Here is an 18,817-nt window from a genome sequence, read left to right on the forward strand (position 1 = left end):
TTTGAGACAGGGTTATCACTTTATAATCTTGCTGTCCTAGAACTAACAGTGATCCTGTGCCTCTGGCACCTGCATGTTGGGTGTATAGGCTAAGGTCACCACCATGCCTGCCTCAGATCCTATATCTTTGGATATTTTGACATCATCCAAAGCTTGCTGCTTACAACAGACTTCCTCCTTCCAGAGTAATGGAGTCTCATGGACAACAAGGAACTCTCTACAAGACTCATGGCTCATTCTCAGACCAATTCATCCTGAGCACACAAACCATCCCTCCTTACTTTCACTCAGTCCATTACTTCTCCCCTAATCATGCAGGCCAGGGACCAGGCAGTGAGACACCATTCCCACACACAAGACCTTCCAGAAACAGTCCAGTCTACACAAGGCAGTCTTCTCTGCCTTGGCTTGCCTTCCCTCAAATATACCTATAAAGGCTCCACCCCAGGCTTCTCTCACTGGAAGTCACTGTAATGCCCAGAATGACCTCAAACTCATGGCTCTCCTACTTCTGCTCCTGAGTAGTGGGATGCTATACAGCATTTCCTCCACACTGAAACACTGATCCTGGAGGAAGGCTCCTTAGGACTCAGGAAGATCTAACTTGTAATAGTTCATCATAGGGACAGGTTTGTTAAGATACATGAGTAAGCAACTCAAGTCTCAGGGAGAGTTCTTAAAAGCTTACAAGATTCCCAAGGCCACTCCAAAGTGAAAGTGAGCAGGGAGGGCTTCTGGGAAAGGGAGACTCCTGGGAAATCCTGCAGAGAGCCATAGGCATACAGCTTTCACAGGACATCACTCAAGCCAGGGTAGGCTCTGTGGTGATGCAGCTAACTTAATCCTCCATGCTCCTGCAAGTGACCCTCACTTGAGATTCTGTAAGACACCACAACTCCTTTGTTCACTAAGCTGGACTTGAGTGACATCATTCCTTTGGTATATCATTGGTGCTCTATCCTGGTAAATAATCCTTTGTTCCCATCTCCCCAGGAAGAGCTGAGTACCAGACATCTAGGCATATACCGCCACACCACCCTTTGTCCTCACTGCTGCCTTCTGTGTCTGAGCCAAGCCTGATGCTGGCCCTGCCTCACATATGGCATCATCCCTCTCAAGGAGGATCCATGTCCAAATACCTGCCTTGTATCCAGCCTTGCATGCTGCCTTGTGACTGTAAAGCCTTTATCATCCCAATCCCAACAAAGCATCCTTAGAAAACTGTAGATGTGAAGGAAGGATGGGGGAGATAATACGACAGACACAAACTCCATCTCTAACTCTTCTCAGCAAAGACTTCATAAAGGCAGAAAAATGACTGCACAGAGGAATATTCTTGGGCAGGAGAGCAATGGTGAAAGGCCAATTAAGAGAAAAGACCACTAGGGTTGGAGGCCCTACGACCTGAGTGACTAATGGGTAGCACAGATCAGCCCCAGAGCTACAGAGACAAGAGACTTTTGTGACACCAAGATTTTACGACTAGGGATGTAACTCATCAAAGAAAAGAGTACTGGTCTATTATGCCAAAGCCATGGGTTCAATACCCAGCCCCAAATACATTAAATGTGGTTGTCTGTCCCTTGGCCAGGCAGAGGCAGGAGGATCAGGAGTTTAGAGTCACTCTATACCACTTAGAAAGTAAACTAAAGATTTATTGAAATAAAAATGCAAGAAGGGAGGAAAGTACAGTGGGTGGCTCGGCTCTATGAAATATGAGAGAAAATGTAAAGGTTTATGAAAAATATCTTTTAGAGCAATCATGGTATCCATGCATTGCTCCTGAGAAATTGAGAATGAGACACGGGAGGATCAGGACTTCAAGATGAACCTCAGCTTCAGGCCGGCCTGGGCTGCATGAAACTGTATTTTGGAAAGAAAAAAAAAAAAAGGAAAGAAAGAAAAAAGAAAAAACAAAACAAAACAAAAACAAAAAAAAAAAAAAACCCACGTTCACCAGGGCTGAAGAAATGGATGATGGCTCAGCAGTTAAGAGCACTGGCTGCTCTTTCAGAGGACCTCTGTTTGATTTCCAGCATCTACATGGCAGCTAAAAATCACCTGTAAGTTCAGTTCCAGGGGATTCCTACCCCTAACCCCATGACCTCTTTCAACCTCTACAAGCATCAGGCATGCACGTGGTAAATAGATATTCATGCAGGTAAAACACTTCTACACACACACAGACACATAGACACAAACACATACATACATACACACACACACACATACACACACACACACACACACACACACACACACACACACATGTCAATTGCCAAACAAACCGGAACTCAAAATAGTTCTGTTGAGTGAGGCAGTGCTGATTCACAGTCCATCACAGAATCCATGCTGTGCCCTCACAGTCCATTACAGAATCCATGCTCTGCCCTCACAGTCCCCATCATTTTTCATTGTTAACCAACAATCTAGAGTCATCTGGGAAGAGGACACACCTACTGAAGAATGATTTGCATCCTACCTGAGACTCTCTTGACTCCTGATTGATGTGGGAAGGCCCAGCCCGTGTGGGCAGCACTAACCCTGGCAGGTGGGCCTGGGCCCTGTATAAAGAAACCTAGCTTGGCACTTGGCATGAGCAAGCCAGGAAGTAGCATTCTGCTTCAGCTCCTGCTGAGTTCCTGCCCCAGCATCTCTCAATGACAGACTGTAATCTGCAAGTGTAAGCTAAGTTAGCCCCCTTTCCCCTGAGTTGCTTTGGTCAGAGTTTTATAACAACAGCAGAAAGCAGACTAGAATGGATGTTTCTGTTACTATGAGGACACTTTCACAGATACAGAAGACTGACCAGTGCTCACCTTGGAGAAGCCTAGATGATCAGAGAAAATTTAAAATGCAGAAAACAACTACCTGGTTAGGGAACCATGAAAGGGTTTGGAGGGAAATGACCACTGTGGTTGGAGGTCTTCTGACCTGCAGGATCTTCATGAGCACTGGCAGCCTCCTAGGAGAAAAGAGAAAGGATTGGCACTAAGAAATGATGACATGAAGCTGAGAGACTGCTCAGTAGTTAAGATCACTGGTTGTTCTCCCTGAAGACCAAGGATCAATTCCCAGCACCCAAATGGCAGTTTATAACTGCCTGTAACTCCAGTTCCAGGGGATCCAACACCCTCTTCTGGCCTTCATGGACAGCAGGCATGCTTGTGATGCATAAACATACATGTAGGCAAAACACCCATACACATAAAATAAAACATAAAAAGTATAAAACCATAGGTCTGTGTGTGTATACATAAACTATATGTATGTGTGTATATACCATACATATACTATAAAACAACCCCCCCCCACATTAATTCCATTGAGTGGGGAATTGCCTGTCAAGCAGCCCCTCATTTGCTGGCTGTACTGCTCTCACATCAGCCCTGCTGCTGTGGTGGACACTTTTTAGTTACAGTGAAGCCACCCCAGCAGCTACAGAGGACCATACAATCATGTCTGAAGACCTGTTTCACCTATAGCTGCTCTACGACAGACTTCAGCGGTCTTGGAAAGTATCACTCCTAAGTAAGACAGAGCTAGTAAAGTCTAGATGACACTGCAGACATCTCCCATCTTGTGATAGCCACAACCAAAAGCTTTCCTTCATATGAAGGACTTTGTCAGCACAGGTGTCCTGAGCAATCCTAGGGCACCAGCTCTGCACCCAATCCCCCAAAACCCAGAGAAGGCTGGAATAGAAGCTCTAACACACCCAGGAACATAGGATAATAGGATCACAGGATCTCAGGAACTTGGTCACGACAGTATTTCAGGATCTCAGAAGCAGCCTGACTCCCAGGAGCTATCACACCCAGGATCTCAGGATCACAGAAACAGTTAGACTCTGAGGAGTTCTGACACAACCAAGATAACAGGACAGAGAGGCTCCAGTCAGAGACAGTGAGTGAAGGTAGCACTAGAGATAACCAGATGCCAAAAAGACAAGCACAAGAACATAAGCAACAGAAACCAAGGTTACTTGGCATCATCAGAACCCAGTACTCCTACCATAGCAAGTCCTGGACACCCCATCATACTGGAAAAGCAGGATTCAGGTTTAAAATCACTTATTATATTGATGATAGAGGACTTTAAGAAGGACATAACTCCCTCAAAGAAATACAGGAGAACACAGGTAAACAGGTAGAAGCCCTTAAGGAGGAAACACAAAAATCCCTTAAAGAATTGCAAGAAAATGCAACCAAAACAGGTGAAGGGATTGAACAAAATAATGAAAATAGAAACAATAAAGAAATCACAAAGGGAAACTACCCAGAAGATAGAATAGGATACCTAGGAAAGAGATCAGAAGTCATGGATGCAAGCATCACCAACAAAATAGAGGCAAAAGAGAGAATCTCGGGTGAAGAAGATACCATAGAAAACACTATCACAACTGTCATAGAAAATACAAAATGCAAACAGCTCCTAGCCCAAAACATCCAGGAAATCCAGGACACAATGAGAAGACCAAACCTAAGGATAATAGATATAGAAGAGAGTGAAGATTCCCAACTTAAAGGGCCAGTAAATATCTTCCACAAAATTATAGAAGAAAATTTCCCCAACCTAAAGAAAGAGATGCCCATAAACATACAAAAAGTTTACAGAACTCCAAATAGATTAGATCAGAAAAGAAATTCCTCCCGTCGCATAATAATCAAAATACCAAATGCACAAAACAAAGAAAGAATATTAAAAGCAGTAAGGGAAAAAGGCAAAGTAACATATAAAGGCAGACCTATCAGAATTATACCAGACTTCTCACCAGATACTATAAAAGCCAGAAGATCCTGGACAGATGTCATACAAACCCTAAGAGAACACAAATGCTAGCCCAGGCTACTATTCCCAGCAAAACTCTCAATTACCATAGATAGAGAAACCAAGATATTCCATGACAAAACCAAATTTACACTGTATCTTACCACAAATCTAGCCCTACAAAGGATAATAGAGGGATAACTCCAACACAAGGAAGGAAATTATACCCTAGAAAAAGCAAGAAAGTAATCTTCCAACAAACCAAAAAGAAGATAGACACACAAACATAACTCCAACTCTAATAACAAAAATAAAAGGAAGTAACAATCACTTTTCCTTAATATCTCTTAACATCAATGAACTCAATTCCCCAATAAAAAGACACAGACTATCATGTAAACAGGACCCAACATTTTGCTGCATACAGGAAACTTACCTCAGCGACAAAGACAAACACTACCTCAGAGTAAAAGGCTAGAAAACAGTTTTCCAAGCAAATGGTCCCAAGAAACAAGCTGGAATAGCCATTCTAATATCGAATAAAATCGACTTTCAACCAAAAGTTATCAAGAAAGATAAGGAAGGACACTTCATACTCGTCAAAGGAAAAAAATCAACCAAGATGAAATCTAAATTCTGAACATCAATGCTCCAAATGCAAGGGCACCCACATTCATAAAAGAAACTTTACTAAAGCTCAAAGCACACATTGCACCTCACACAATAATAGTGGGAGACTTCAACACCCCACTCTCAGCAATGGACAGATCATAGAAACAGAAACTAAACAGAGACACAGTGAAACTAAGAGAAGTTATAAACCAAATGGATTTAGCAGATATCTATAGAACATTTCATCCAAAAACAAAAGAATATACCTTCTTCTCAGCACCTCATGGTACCTTCTCCAAAATAGACCATATAATTGGTCACAAAACAGGCCTCAACAGATACAAAAAAATTGAAATAATCCCATGCATCCTATCAGATCACCACAGACTAAGGCTGGTCTTCTATAATGATAAAATCAATGGAAAGCCCACATACATATGGAAACCAAACAATGCTCTACTCAATGATAACTTGGTCAGGGGAAAAAAATAAAGAAATTAAAGACTTTTTAGACTTTAATGAAAATGAAGACACATTATACCAAACTTGTGAGACACAATGAAAGCAGTGCTAAGAGGAAAACTCATAACTCTAAGTGCCTAAAAAAAGAAATTGGAGAAAGCATCCACTAGCAGCTTGACAGAACACCTGAAAGCTCTAGAACAAAAAGAAGCAAATACACCCAAGAGGAGTAGACAGCAGGAAATAATCAAACTCAGGGCTGAAATCAACCGAGTAGAAACAAAAAGAACTATACAAAATATCAACAAAATCAGGAGGTGGTTCTTTGAGAAAATCAACAAGATAGATAAACCCTTAGCCAGACTAACCAGAGGGGACAGAGACAGTATCCAAATTAATAAAATCATAACTGAAAAGGGAGGCATAACAAGAGAAATTGAGGAAACTAAAAAAATCATCAGATCATACTACAAAAGCCTATACTCAACTAAACTAGAAAATCTGGATGAAATGGACAATTTCCTAGACAGATACCAGGTACCAAAGTTAAATCAGAATCAGGTAAACCATCTAAATTGTCCTATAGCTCCTAAAGAAATAGCAGCAGTCATTAAGTCTCCCCACCAAAAAAAGCCCAGGACCAGATGGTTTTAGTGCAGAATTCTATCAGACCTTCCAACATGATCTAATACCAATTCTCTATAAATGATTCCACAAAATAGAAACAGAAGGAACAAAGTACATGGCTTGAAACTGAAAATGGACCCCCCCCCCCCAGAGTTATTAAATTAATAGGCTGGCAAGCCAAGGACAGGTAAGATTCTGCACAGAGCTTTGCCAACCTAAGACAGAAATACATTGCTTTGGATAATGTATATTCCATGACAGATAAGGAAGGCATTCTTGTCAGAACGACCTAAGACAGGCTCAGTCTTGTTTATGAAATAAAAAAAGGGGGGGGGCGAGGCAGAGAGCCTTTGGAGCTGCTTGGCAAGAATCTGACATGGGCCATGGACAAGGAAGTGGGCTGCTTGGCAGGAATGACATTGGCCAAGGACAAGGAAGTAGGCTTCAGGCAGGAATCTGACACTAGGCTAGAACAAAGAAGTAATTTCAGACAGGAATCTAAATCTTAGGCTAGAACAAGGAAGTAGGCTTCAGACATGAAAATGACTTTGGGCTAGGACAGGGAAGTTGGCTCAGATATTTTGGTCATCCTGATAAGCCCTTAGAAACAGTGATCATGGGAGTGTTCACAGAATTTTGTTCATTGCCTTGCTTGTTCTTTGACAATTTGTGTTTATTGTCTTGCTTGTTCCTTGACTATTTGCATCTATTGTATTGCTAGACCCTCAACCTAGAACTGATCTTAATACTTGCATGTAATTAAAATGGTATAAAAGCCAAAAGAAGGAGGGTGGATGGATAGGGGTTTTTTAGGGAGGGGAAATGGGGAAAGGGGATGGCATCTGAAATGTAAATAAATAAAATAATATCCAATAAAAAATTTCAAAAAAGAAGGACTTTGTCATTACTAATGGCACACTCATGGTTCTCCTTCTTCTGCTCCTGAGTGATGGGATGTTATGTAGCATTTTCCTCCTGGGTATATGAGCAGACTACTAGATAACTGTGTGTTTTTGTTTGGTTTCAGCTTTTTGAGACAATGTCTTATGTAGAACAGGATGACCCCAAGTTGGATAACCAAAATGCACATTGAATCCTGGTCTTCTTGGTGCTGGGATTAATGTCATGTGACATCATGCAGACTTTGTTTTATTTGAGATAGGGTCTCTCATTGCAGCCAGGCTCATCTGAAACCCACAACAATTTTCAAGCTCTAATACCTGTAAAGGGCTTTGTAGTACCACACCTGACTTAATCTCTGTCTTAGGTTGTTTTGGCATTATCTAAAAATTGAAGGTATGGGACAGATCTCCCATTTTCACAGTAGAAGATTCATTAAGACAGCAAAGCTCTCCACCAGAGACATGACTTTCATGCACTAGAGGCACACTGGAGACAGAAGCAGGTAGATCTCTATGAATTTGAGGCCACCCCAGTCTACATAGTGAGTTCCAGGCCAGCCAGAGCTATATAGTGAGACCCTGTCTTAAACACACACACACACGACAAACACACACACACACACACACACACAAACACATAAATCTCAAACCATTCAAGGCTGAGTCTATTCTCTCAACCACTTCTTTATTTAACTGTCATACTCAAGGTGGTATTTATCATTCCGTAAGTTACCCATTGCATTTACCAGGCAAATAGATACTACTCCTACAGCCAAATTCCATCAAATTCTTCCAAATGACTGAGGCTAAACTTATATCCTTGCCTGGCTGGCTCTCCCCTCAGAAATGTCCATTAAAACCTTGTTCCAGCTCTTCTCTCATTTACATTTGCATTCTTTGAGAGCCCAGCACTAGCCTGAAACACACCATGTACCCCAGAAGTAAATTGTAAATTAAAAAAAAAATTAAATTGTGACCTCACACTCACAATTCTCCTGCCTCAGCCTCCTGGGTACTAGGATTACACATCCACAGCAGGTTCTCTACCTCATCTTCTGTGTCTTGATGTCCCTCATGTTTATTCATGATCCTACTTGGCATGCAGCATCCTCTCTGGGTGAGATCTGTGACTGTAGAACCATCTTCCTTGCAAGCCTCACTCTGCTCGCCTGTGTCTGGAAGTTCTCCTCCTCCCACTTCCATCATCCACAACCTCAGTGCACTGCCGGGGTCTGTGGAAAAGGCTGGGAGGGAACAGGGCTGAGATGAGCTTGGTCTAGCACACCTTGATGAAGAGTAGAAAGAATATTAAACATGAGAAAGTTTTCCTGATAGGGGAGACTCTAACTGTGAAAAGGTAGTAAAGAGGAATGTCTGCTGATGTGGAAGGTCCTCTGACCTGAATGATCTCTCTATCAGCATTGGCAGGACAGAATCCACTCCCTAGCAGCAAAGATCAGGGATTGCCATTAGGAAGGACGCTATGGCTGACAATGTACTACAGTCGGTTGTGTGCTTGCTTAGTATGCTCAACACCCAGAATATTAATCCTTGGAACCAAGCATGGAGACATAGGTCTGCAATCTCAGCCCTCTTGTAGTACTTGGTACTTTCCTTTTATCTGGTGGGTTCCAGGGATCAGACCCAGGCAAGTGTGTTTTATGACAAGCACCTTAAACTGAGCCATCTTACCAATCCATATATCTGCTCTAAACATCTTACAATCCATATGTCTGCTCTAAACAATGGAAACTATTCCTAGTAGCAGCCTTCCTGATAACACTTCATTTCTATGCAAACTTGTTCAAACAGAGATGTATCTGCAAAGGAGAAACTTGGGTTGATCTGGCCTGGGCTGGTTTAGGGTTTATATGCAATAAAGAAAATTGTCTTCTGGGTGAACTTTCAGGAAAAACTCTACTTACCATTTTATGCCCGTGTATAATTAAGTGTGCATATGATTAAAGAGATACATCATGAGGAGGCCTAGGAGTAGAGGAAGCCCCGAGTGAGTGATGTTCTGAGTACCGGGTACAGGTGACATGTACACGGCCCCATGGAAGCAGCAAAGCCTGTTCCAGGTGAGGCTCAGAAGAATGGCAAAGCCTTCCTCCAGGGTTCAAGTGCACATGTTGACAGTGTGCGCAGAAAATGTCTACCATAGCTTCTGACCCAAATATGTATGGCATGAAGACTTCTCATCTAAAGATTACCCCATCCAGCTGTATATAATAAGTTGGCTTCTTTGCTTATCTGTATGTAACAAACCGACCTCACTGTTAAACTGTATACAATAATCCTTCCTATTCAACTGTTTATAATAAACACACTGAATTTCTGGGATGCTGTGGTTTATCAGAGAGCTCAGCCACCCAGGTCCAGCTTTTTTGTGTATCTCTGCATTTGCCTCTTCTTTTTTTCACTGTGGCCCCAGTCAGACCATCCCTGGAACTGTGCTGGCAAGAAGAGCATACCCAGTAGATGAAAGATTATATAACCCCAAACTGTCAGTCAAGATAAGAGACCCAAAGCCAGGCACAACTCTTGCTTTAGCAGTCCATTGTCTTAACCACTCGGCCACCTCATCCCACACCAACTCATGCTTTTAATCCCAGAACTTACGAGGCAGAGATAGGCTGATCTCTGAGTTCCATTTTGTCCATAGCACAGCCTGGTCACCTAGCAAGCTCTAGGCCAGTGAGGGCTGTGTAGTAAGACACTGTAAAAAAAAAAAAAAAGGAAGAAGAAGGAGTTAGAAGAGGGAAGGAGGAAGGAAGGAAGGAAGGAAGGAAGGAAGGAAGGAAGGAAGGAAGGAAGGAGAAGAACAGAACCCCCTACTAACCAGCTCTTCTTTTTCCTAAAGCCCATAAAAGGAAGCACCCAGTGGCCCTGAGTACTCTAACTCAAGAAGCTTGGCTTCAGTGGACTGATCTGTAAGACCTCCATGTTTCTGAATAAAGTTACCTTGTCATCTTGCAGTCAGGATGCACTTTTGTAATCCTTTGAATAAGACACCAACACCAAGAACTAGACAGTATCTGGTCCAGACAATGACTCTGAGGCATGTGGCACCCTCTCTGGTTGAGACTTGTGACTGTATAACAACTTCCTTGCAAGCCTCACTCTGCTCGCCTGTGTCTGGAAGGTCTCCTCCTCCCACTTCCACAATCCACAACCTCAGTGCACTGCCGGGGTCTGTAAAAGAGACTAGGAGGGAAGAGGACAGAAGCCTTGGGCAATGCCCTGTTTCTATACAAACGTGTTTGGAGATGCATCCAGCCACCAGAAACAGGGACTAGACCAGCTAGGACTGGTTTTAGGTACACACACAGTAACACAAACTGAGTCCACTGGATGAACTTTAAAGAAAAATGACTTACCACCTTAAAACCATGCATAATTAAGTGCACAAGATTAGAATCGGTTGCATTATGGAAAAGGGCATGCACAATAGATTAAAAGTTTACATAACCGAAAAATCTGTCAATTAAAAAAGGAAGTCCCAGAGACACACCGAGGCCTTTGAGCACTCTAGTACAAGGCACCACTGCTCTCATAGCTGCTCGCATGCAGCACGTCGGATCTGTGCCGTGACTTTGCTTCTCAATGGTTTCTCAGCCGCTTGCAAACTACACTTTTTCATTTCTTTGAATAAGATGTCAAGAACCTAGATGTACCCAGTTCCAAGACAACCTCCTTATGGTAACAGGAGGATGAGGAGTGTAAGGTCATACTGGGATAAGTCAAGGTCACCCAGGACAAATGAGACCCAAGGTCAAAAACCTGTAGAAATAGAATAAAGTACAGGAATGAGTACAGAAGTAGGCATTGGGTGGTTTGTCTCTTTTATCAGTGAAAACTCAAGTTCTCTCAGAAGCCTCTGTTTAGAACCTGTCACAATGTAGCACAACTGTCACGCCAGCATTTGGGAAGTAGAGTATCAGAACTTCATGGTGACCTCAGCTCCAGGCCAGCCAGACCTCCATAATACCCTATCTCAAGAAACCAACCATTAGCTGGGCAGTGGTGGCACACGCCTTTAATCCCAGCACTCAGGAGGCAGAGGCAGGCGGATTTCTGAGTTCGAGGCCAGCCTGGTATACAGAGTGAGTTCCAGGACAGCCAGGACTACACAGATAAACCCTGTCTCGAAAAAAACCAAAGGAAAAAAAAAAAAGAAAAAAGAAACCAACCATCAAAAGGACCAGCACCAGTGAAGGATAGTTCTGTTGGATGGGGAACTGTACACACCCTCCCTGCTATGTGGACAACTGTGTATCTTTTTTTTTTCTTTTAAGCTTTTTGAGGTCCTGTCTCATTCAACCCAGGCTGTTACCCTGCTGGTAGTGTAGCTAAGGGGGACCCTGACCTTCTGATCTTCTCCCTTCAGCTTCCCAGATGCAGGATGTTCTTGTATGTGCCACGCCAGGCTTTGCTTTGTGTTTTGTTTTGTTTTTACAAGAAGATCTTGATTTGTAGCACAGGCTAGCCTTGGCCTCACAAGTCTTCTGCCTCAGTTTTCTAATTGCTGCAATTACGGAGATGTATCATCCCTGTCTTAGCTAGGGTTTTTATTGCTGTGAACAGACACCTTGACCAAGGCAACTCTTTTAAAAGAAAACATCCAATTAGAGCTGGCTTACAGTTCCAGAGGTTTTTAGTCCATTATCATCACGGTGGGAAGCATGAGAGCATGCAGGCAGACATGGTGCTGGAGAAGGAGCTGAGAGTTCTACATCTTGACCCACAAGCAGCAAAAGGGGACTGTGAACAACACTGGGAGAAGCTTGAGCATGTAAGACCTCAAAGCTCAACCCCACAGTGTTATGCTTCCTCTAACAAGACCATACCTACTCCAACAAGTCCACACCTCCTAATAGTGCCACTCCCTATGGCCAAGCATTCAAACACATGAATGTATGGGGGCCATTCCTATTCAAACCACCACAATCCCATACAACTTAGTATGTCTTAGGATATTATTGACACATTCTAAAGTTTCCTAGGTTGGAAAAGACTCTTAATTCCTAGACTAGCTAATTTAGAGGAATACACAGAGTTTTCTAGCAAGAATATAGATTTCATCTACAAGCAAACCAAGCCTGTCTAAACTCCCAACAACTTCCTTATTTAACTTTAACACACAAGGTAGCACTTCTCTTCACCCAAGCTACAGAGCCAAGACTTTACCTACACTCAAACCCAGCAGAACCATTCCAGTGTCCTAATGCTAAGCAGTGCACTGTTGGGGTTGGTCTTGTACACTGTGTATTCAGATACTGTATTCTGTACCCCAAGATCAGGTTGCAATGTGGACATGGGCACTGTATTGTCCAATGTGCTATAAAGCATAATCTCTGATTGGATAACAAAAGGCTAGAGCCTGTGACTGGACAGGGGAGATGGGAAGACAGAACCTTGGATTGAGTGAGGAGATCTCAGGTGGGAATCATGAGAAGAAAAAGGAAAAGGGAAGGAGGACGTTGCCATGGGGCATGATGGACAGGCCATGAGCATGTGGCCAAAAGGAGCTCACCCTGAGGACACACCTGGGATAGAGCAAGACTCAGATGGCAAGTAACAGGGCATTATCTGATTATCAACAGCCTAGGTAGGTAAAGATACTTCAGAACGCCGGGCGGTGGTGGCGCACGCCTTTAATCCCAGCACTTGGGAGGCAGAGGCAGGTGGATTTCTGAGTTCGAGGCCAGCCTGGTCTACAGAGTGAGTTCCAGGACAGCCAGGACTACACAGAGAAACCCTGTCTCGAAAAACCAAAAAAAAAAAAAAAAAAAAAAAAAAAAAAAAGATACTTCAGAACTTGCCCAGAATAGTGCCAGCAGCTTGTTAATAAAATCCAATGTCTCTGTGATGATTACTTGGAAGTTAAACGGGATAGCATGGAGCAGAAACCACCATAAAATTACTTCTGTAGTGTACTTCCAACATGGGCATTCTTCGTATACTAAGGATTAAGCTTAGCATACTTTGCTTTGGGTATCTAGAAAAAGATCTGGCTCTTGGATATGCGACAGATCAAATATCTAACTTACCTTGATGAAGAGTTTCCCCTAAGAAACATGACAGAAACGTAAAGGCCGTGGAGGCCTTCTCTCTGAAGGGAGATCCTAAGGGTGAAAGGTAATGAAGGGAAATGACCACTAAGGTCACAGGTCCTCTGGCAGGATGACGTCAGTCAGCACGGGCAGCACAGCTCAGACTCCTGAAAACAAAGATGCATAATTGTCCTTAGAGAAGATATGGAGGTGGGGTTGTAGCTCAGTAGCAGAGTGCTTGCTTAACTTGCCTGAAGCCCTGGGTTTGATTCCCCAGCCAGCTCTTGGGGGGGGGGGGTAGAGGCAGGAGGAGCAGGTCATCCTGTGCTACACTGTAAGGACAAGGCCAGCCAGGGTTACCTGAGTCCCAATCTCAAACAAGTTTAAAGGAAAATCAGCAGAACAAAGGGGGTCACAAAGCATCCTCAGAGGGCAGTGTTAGAAGCCAGGTCTTCTAACTGCTGCTTCCTCTCCCCAGAATGAGGCCACACCCCAGTGTCTCAAGGCCAGCTCCAGAGAGCTGCTGTGACCTCACAGCTCTTAGAGTTCCGATCTCTCTAATCCCCTTACAGCGCCAAGCCCAGATACACTGATGCCCAGACAACCCTGACTTCTAACTTTTATCTAGTACCTTCCTGTCTTGTGACTCATACCACATAGGCTAGGTCACGTGATGTGGAGCTCATCAACCCCCCCCCAAAAATCTTGTAAGACACCGCACCCCTCTTTCTTTCCCTTCAAGGTCTCTGATATGCTATACATGGTGGCTCTCTTTCCTCATGCTCTCCCACTTCAGGCCCCATCATGGTCACCTCTGCTCATGAGCCCGTAGCTCTCCCTAAAGCTCTATGAAGGGTGAGTCACTTCAGCATATGTTTCCTAGGACCTTGCCTCTGTTATTATTTACAGCAGAAAGCTTGTCTCGAAGAGTTACTAGAGGAAATTCACAGCTCCCTGAAAAATATCCTTAAAGCCAGACATGGTAGCCATGCACTTGGGAGGAGAAGACTTCAAGGTGGTCCTTTGCTTCCCAGGGCCACATAAGAACTTGCTGGAAAAAAAAAAAAAAAAAAAAAAAAAAAAAAAAAAAAAACACCTCTGGAAACAGGCACTAAGGAAACACTGAGTTGAGTGGGAAAGTTTTGGCTAATCCGGTCCTTGACTGGCTATAAGCTGGACTAACCTCATGACTTCAAGAATCTGCTGTTTGTGGCCTTTTAATCACTATGGGGACACCCCAGCAGCTGCAGAAGACCTTCCTGTTCTGTGACCACTCCACACAGCCTGCACTGGCCTTGGGAAGTAGCACTCCTAAGCGAGACAGGGCTGAATAAAGTCTCAATGATCCTGCAGCCATTTTTGATCTGGGTAGAGAGGGAAAGTACATCCCCCAGGTGGTCCAGTTGAAGGGTAGTGATTGATATAGACAAAAACCTTTCATTTGCAGGAAGGACTCCATTATAATAGTGTTGTTTCCTTCCCCCACACCCAGGCCTATCTATTTACACTGGTTTCTTTGGTCATATTTATTTATCTGCGTATTCAATTTTGATTTTTGAGATAGAGTAGCTCATCTCAGGCTGGCCCAAACCTGATTCTCCTGCATCAGCCTCCTCAGTCTTGGGACCACAGGTGTGTGCCACACTGCCCAGTTTTGTTTAGTTTTGTTTGTTTGTTTGTTTGTTTGGGTTTTTGTTTTGTTTTGTTCAGAGATAGGTGTCTCACTTTGTACCTCAGGCTGGCCTACAACTCACACCTAGCCTTCTCAGAGTCAGGATTACAGGGATGTGCCAACACCCCTGACACACTGTATCTTAGGATATTTTGACACCTTAGGAGAGACTCCCCTTTCCAAGCTACTTGCCTTCTGGACTTCCAGAGCTCCTTGGGAGGCATGTCTTTCATCTACATACCAGTCAATCCCATGTCTGCATTCTCAACACCTTCCTTATCTAATTCTGGCACATAAGCCTCTCTTTCCTTCCTAAATCACGAGGCAACCAGACTCCATCAACATGCCTCCAAACCACTGAACTATTCCTATTTGGCAATGCCTTATGCATTCAGCCCTGGTTTACTTTCCCTTCAGAAATGCCAAATAAAAGTTCTAACTCAGGCACATCTCCCTTGTAGTCTTTTCTTTCCTTTCATTTCTTTAAGAGTCTCGATTAGCTTGAAATCTATGGAATTCTCCAGGCTGAGAGACTGTTGAGATTACAGGCCCTCACTGCCACAAACAGGTTTTTTCATCTTTTTTTACCCTGATTCCTATTCACTGCTGCTGGATCCAAACCCTGTGTGTCCCCTTGGCCCTGCATGACAAATAGCAACCCCATCTCTGGTCCTGTGACCATATAACCATCTTCTTTACAAGATGCAGTCTGATCCCCAGTTGGGCCTATTAGGTCCTTATCAACATCTATATAACACCCAGGGATCAAGGAGAGGGAAAGGGAGATAAGAGAACAGAAGAAAACCCTCATGTCTAACTCACCTTGCTAAAAGCTTAACGAGCAGAGAAAAGTAAACACTCTGAAGAAATCTCCTTAGTAGGGGAGATCCTAAAGATGTGGGCTTCAGTTGGCTGATGCTGATGAAGGGATGTGACCACTAGATTGCAGTTTCTTTTATCCAAATGACCTAGTTCGGTACTACCAACAAAGCATACACCTAGGAGCAAAGATGAAGGGTTGTCATTACGAAGAAGGGTTGTCATTACGAAAGGTTATTAGTGACCGATAACTCAAGCCATCTCCTGATATGATTAAGACATTTTAAATTAAGTATTTATAAGATTGCAGAGTGGATACAGGATTTCTGATTTACTCAATACAGGTCACATACATTGCTCGAAATGAATGTAGGAGCACACATTCATCAGAGGTCTGTGGCTGGTGGGATTTTTTAAAGTAGACTGAACAGGATTGAGAAAGGCTGATAAAAAATGAAAGAAGTGGGTTAGGGATGTAGTTGAGTTGGGTTGGTAGAGTGGTTGTCTAGAATGCACGAATCCCTGGATTCAATCCCTAACACCATGTAAATTAGGCATAGTACTGAAGTCTTCACTGGGGAGGTAGACAAGAGGATCAAAAGTTATCCTTGGCACAGAGAAAGCTGATGTTCAGCTACTGGGAACTCTGAGAAAAACCTAAATGAAGATGCTCAAGGGGCATCTTATTGTTGTTGCTGGAGAAAACTCACGGCTGTGTGAAAAATACTTTTCAAGAATCGTTCATGCTGCCAAATGCCTGTAATCCCAGAGTTTAGGAGACAGAATGAAGAGAAGCAGGAATTCAATGACTTCCTCAGTTATGGGCCAGCCTGCTACAAAAGACCCAATAACAAAAGATGAACCAAACAAAACCAACTAGAAACAATAACAACAAAACCTTAGTGTTTTTGAGTGATGGCTGGCCTCGTGGCAGTCATGGTGTACCCAATAGTTTACAAATCCTGCGTGGACTCTACAGCATCTTTGGAGGACCACTATGACCTTGCTGAAGGCATATCCAGACAGCCTGCATTGGCCTGTGAAAGAAGCACTTCTAAGCAAGACAAAGTAGATGACCTATAGCCTTTTTCATTCAGGCCAGAGGGGGAATAGTTCTTGTGATTGATAGTTACAATACTTCATTTGCATGAAGAATCTTGTGCAATTGGTACAATGCTCTTGGCCCACCTTGACCTATCCCATAAGCCCTCCTGGGGTTTTTGTTTTGGACAAGATGACCTATGGCACAGTCTAGCCCCAAATTGGCTTTGTAGTCATGCATCACCATAAACTCCTAACTAGTCCGCCTGTCTTTACCCCTAAGTGACATGACTACAGGTATGGCCCAGCACACCAAGCTTGGCTCGATTTTTGTGGCCCTGGACTTGGTGTTGCAAAATTGCGCCCAGATAAAAGTCCTTCCAAATCATTTTGTGTCTGCCTGCTTTTTGATTTTATAAGTAGAGCGGGCTGAGCTTTACTTATAAGATTCCTTTACTTATTAAGTCAAAGAGTAGGCGACACGGTTATATCCTAGAGCAGCAGGGCCTTAGTTCTCTACATTTTGAGGTTCAACTCTTTGACACTTGGCCATTTTTCAGCCAACAATAGAAGAGCCATTTCTCACTTGCTCACTGTTCTTATTTTTTCTCTTCCCCTTGCTGACTCTTCCTCCTCTTCTTCCTTTTCTCTTTCTAATAAAATAAAATAAAATAAAAATTGGTGTTTGGAGACAGGATATTTCCAAGAACTCACCCAGGCTGGCACCAAACTATGTGGCCCATACTTTGATGGACTTCAACTCATTCTCTTCCTTATAAATACTGGGCAGAGGCCACCACATCAGGCTCCTTAATTACAATTTTTGAAAATATACTATGTAGATGTATGTGGGGCGCTACAGAATCGAACCCAGGACAACACCTGGCAGATAGATAACGCTTACTTCTGGGCAGGACAGAAATCCAGGCCGAGTATCATATAGTCCAAAAAGGATGGTAGATTTTCTTGAAGATAGCCTGGAAGGACGGCAGGAGCCGAGGCCTACAACCTTCTCCGCTACTGGCCACCCCAAGGAAAACCCACTGAAAATTACACCACAAATTTAGGCCGACATCACTCCAACCCGAACCCACCGCACAACACCATGCTGAGCCTGCACCAAATCTGCCACGTGCACACGTGGCTGTGGTGGAGTTTCCGCTGGGCAAAAAGCTACTTCCGGTTATGGCGCCTATGTCTAGGTACGGGTGCCGAGTGGGGACACGCTGCCCCTGGCCTGGACACTCCACTAGGTCTAGAACGCGCAGAATGATGATGCTCTTTACCAGGTTCCCTATACGTCTCATCCCGCTGCCTTCCTGATTACTCTTTCAACAGAAACACCACATCTGACAGAAGACACTCTCACGTGAAAAAGTACGGGGTGCCAGGGGAGAAGATACTTTCTGAAAAATGACAGCAGTGCATAATTAGCTATAACCAGGTTGCTCAGAAAGCCAAGATAAACTCTCAGAGCCCAGCCAAGAAAACACAAGTGTTTAGTAAGAGTAAGGGAAAGCCTGTTCTTCCCTTTCTCTTTCAAATAAAATAAAATAAAATAAAATAAATCTTTTGGAGACAGGATATTTCTGAGGAGGGAAAGCCTCAGGGAAATTTGTCATTTTACTTAATGTAACTTGGATCCTGTAATTTAGGCAACATCAGGATCCTCTTTATAAATTAAGAAGAGGTTATGTATATTATAGAATAACACATTAGGAAATGGCTATGCCGACATCATTTGGGGGATAGACTGTTATGAGCAGTACTTGAATAATTGCACAAATAAAGCTCATCTTTAAAGAGCAAAGATTAAAGGATCATGGGACTATGAATATACAAGTAAACCTCTGCCA

General features: G+C 43.3%; 1 long non-coding RNA gene across 1 annotated transcript; it reads right to left on the minus strand.

Annotated features, from left to right (window-relative positions):
• Positions 1–2,749: 2,749 nt before the first annotated feature.
• LOC143437485 (uncharacterized) lies at positions 2,750–11,062 on the minus strand. The gene is made up of 4 exons (XR_013106934.1): positions 10,338–11,062; positions 9,996–10,092; positions 8,421–8,617; positions 2,750–2,965 (listed from the first exon to the last, which is right to left on the minus strand). It is a non-coding gene; the product is annotated as an uncharacterized LOC143437485 (long non-coding RNA).
• Positions 11,063–18,817: the final 7,755 nt, after the last annotated feature.

Source organism: Arvicanthis niloticus, chromosome 24 (genome assembly GCF_011762505.2).
Source record: "Arvicanthis niloticus isolate mArvNil1 chromosome 24, mArvNil1.pat.X, whole genome shotgun sequence".
Classification (NCBI taxonomy): Eukaryota; Metazoa; Chordata; class Mammalia; order Rodentia; family Muridae; genus Arvicanthis; species Arvicanthis niloticus.